Source organism: Limulus polyphemus, unplaced genomic scaffold (genome assembly GCF_000517525.1).
Source record: "Limulus polyphemus unplaced genomic scaffold, Limulus_polyphemus-2.1.2 Scaffold1268, whole genome shotgun sequence".
Taxonomy (NCBI): domain Eukaryota; kingdom Metazoa; phylum Arthropoda; class Merostomata; order Xiphosura; family Limulidae; genus Limulus; species Limulus polyphemus.
The window spans coordinates 226,732-230,477 of record NW_013666878.1 but is presented as its reverse complement, the minus strand read 5'-3'; positions in this window follow the sequence as shown (position 1 = coordinate 230,477).

The window sequence follows — 3,746 nt, the reverse complement described above, 5'->3', positions numbered from 1 at the left end:
ATATATATTTAGAACTAAGTAGTATTTGTTTAATATATATATATATATATATATATATATATATATATATATATATATAAACCTTATCAAAATATAAGTGCCCATTTTCAAATTTAATATTTCTCAATATATTAGCTCAAAATAAACTTTTACAAGCTGTTTATCAATGCCCTTAAAAATATCAAACACATGATCTAAGTCATTCATAATTCATCTTTGGTCCAGAGAAAATAAAATCAACTTAATTTGTAGGCCTCTATTCATATCTTTTTTATATATATATATAAAATGAACTTCTTACATATTTTCTATAATGTAAATATTTTTCTTGTAATCAAAAGACTAAAAATGCAACTTATACTCTAAATGTGTCTTTCACCAAAGTCTTCTTCAAGATTGTAACTTCACTGCTCTTAACATATATGGTAAGTTTTCCCTACAAATCAACTTTGCTTTATTCCCCAAATATGCAGATAAAAGTTTGAGAGATTTGTCACTGATGACAACTTAGTATTTTCCTTTCTCCTCTTTACTCTCACACATCAAGATTATATGGCCCACACTTTTAATATAGAAGGGAGCTCATTCAATATCCCGTATGAAGAAAAGGATCTTAACATAGTAGCAGATAATTCACTCAAGCCATAAAGAAAGTGCTCTGTTGCTAGAAGTAATAATAATAAAATTTGAGGTTATGTTTTTGACTTGTTAATTATGAAACAAAAGAGGAAATTATCTCTCTATACAAATCACTTGGAATACTGTGCACAGTTTCAGTTTCCTTATCTAAATAGGTTGATTTTCAGGATGGTAGGGTTACCTTAAGGGGATAGGTGAGGGTCTTTTAACATATTTTCTCTTGATAAAATGAGGATAAATGGTGATCATATTGAAGTTTATACGATTATACAGGGGATCGACAGGATAAAGGCAGACTGTGTGTTTATTAAATTATAAATTATCAATTACTTGCAAGTTTTACTAAATCATGCATACATACAGCATGATTAATATCATTATATACAATTTCCCTCTAAGAAATAAGAAATATCCCAGTCACAATAATTTCTGAACAGCATATTTTATGCCTTTCATTAGGAAATAGCCTCTCACCATGTACATTTGATAGAGCAAACTACAAATAATTTTATGATATTTACCCCTCAATATTCCAACACTGAATTCCTTACTTGTTCACATTATAACACAGATTCATCTATATTTTAATTTTCACAAACTAACATTTCTATCTAAAGGCAAACATTGAAATAAATATTATTAAAGTAAAGAAGTCAACATTTGTGGGCAAATGCAATGTGTCTACCATACAATCCCAACATGGCAAATTGTGATACAAGAAAAAACATGAAAACCACAGAAAAATCAAAAACTGTCTATATCAATTCTTGGGATCTGCAAGAAGGTATCTTTGTACCAAATTCCATGTAAGTTAATTAGTTGACATACACATGAAGAATTAGTGAAAACCCTCAAACTGTGCTTTCCTTGCTGAAAAATTGAACAAAAGATACAGATTCTGAAACTGTCTACATTTCTATTAGGTACCTGTAAAAAAGCATCTTTGTACCAAATTTCCACATAAATTGGTCAAAATATGGCCAAGTAAGTAATTGGCCAAAAACCAAAAAATGCTTTTTTGAGCTCTAATCCTTCTAAAAAAAAAAGACTCAAAATGGGCAAATCCAACTTTTTTGCATGTTGGTGTGTTGGCAAATTGTCCCAATTTTCATCTTAATTGCTGTAATATGACTGTACAGAAGCCTAAATATACATTTTTGGGTTGACCTTTGACCCCATAAAATCCTTACAAAAACTTAAACCAAAAAAATGAAAAAGGTGTCCGGGAATATTGCAACCCTACCAAATTTCAAGTCAATCTGCTGAGAAATGAAAGAATGGCAATCAATTGAAAAGTGTTTGGAAGAAGAAAGAAAAAAACAGTCACAATTACTTGTATCCATAGTCTGGTGCCACAAGTTTTTAACTAACTGTATAAATTATAATTATTACCTACCAGTCTCCAAATAATAAACTAATATTAAAAGTTAATATTATTAATACAATAATAAGCCTTTCTAATAAAACTTTAAAATTATTTAATTATAATTTATAGTTAATACTACTATTACTAATAGTAATAATAATAATATTGTTGCTGATACAGTGGTACCACTACTATTTATACTACTGTCAGTACTGGAAACAATAGTGTAATTTATAAACTCTACTAGTGCTAACACTTGTAACTGTAATACTAGTAGTAGTAATATTACTGTTAGTACTAACACTGTAACGACTCATACTCATAGAGTCGCACAGATTTTTGACTTTTTGTTTCAAGGTTTAATTTATTATTCTCCTTTTATTTTGATATATGAACAAATTTTCAAAAAACTCTCAGAGAAGAATATTACTGCAACTCATCTTAAAAAATAAAGCCTACTTTTTTGGACAATCTTGTGCCTTAGGAGGAATTTCTTCAATAATTTCAACATCACAATCCATCCCTTCAACATCGACATCGGCCATTTTCTTGCTTTTTCCGGTATTCATTTTACGCCGCCTTTATATTAAAAAATAATAAGAAAAAAAGATCTTATCAGTATCAAATCTTAAACAAGAGCATCGAATGACAAAGTTCTAATAATAAAATATTCAAAATGACAATATTTAGGGGAACTATGAATGAAAGTGCTGGAATATTCAAGAATGTGGCATTTATTTGCATCTAAACTAAGGTTTCTTTGTTTTTTACAATGTTGCATCACAGATGATTTGATGATACAATAGGCTGAATAGATTAAAATATATTATGAGGATTTCCCAAGTTAAATGCAAGTGAAAGAATTTCGTTTAGACATGAAACAGAACTTCCAAATAAACTTTCCAATACATGTAAACTTACTCAAATTAAAACTACTCGTTCAAAATATTTTATTTTGCCATATTTATATGCTTAAAAGATAAACAACAAATATCTAAAACATGACAGAGAAAAAAAAGTAATAAACTAATTGAAAGACCTCAAGCAATCATACGATAATTATAAGAATAAAGTTATTTGATTTATATCTCAACTTTACTTATACAATTGCAATGCTAGAAACCGGGTTTTGATACAAACCGATTGCTATAAAAATATTATTAAAATGTGGAGTTTGTATGTAGGCACAATGGAACACTCCTCAGTAAGATAAGACATGGTCTGGTTGATAGGGTGATAGGTGCTCTGAGTGTTGCAGGTTCGAATCCCCCGTTACACCAAACATGCTCGTCCTTTCAGCTGTGGGGGCTTTATAATGTGATGGTCAGTCCCACTTTTTGTTGGTTAAAGAGTAGCCCAATAGTAGACTGCAGACAGTTGTAACTATGACTTTAGCAGGCCCGTACGTATAATGTTTGAAAGGGGGTTCTAATCTGCGAGACAAGAACCAATACATATTGTGCGAAGCACGCTAATGCTACTAGGGTCTGGGGGCATGCGACTATTTCAAACCAAAAATGCTAGTGTTGCATCAGAAGAATGAAGACGATGTAGAAAATGTTAAAGCATATATATATATATATATATATATACATAAGCTTAATTATTTTAGATCACAAAAATAGGGGTTCGGCTGAACTCCCTCGAATCCCTCTGCGTGCATCATATTTGAAAGTACAAATTTGAAAATAAAGAGGTTTTTAGAAACTATCGTACAAATATTACCACTGTTAAGTAATAT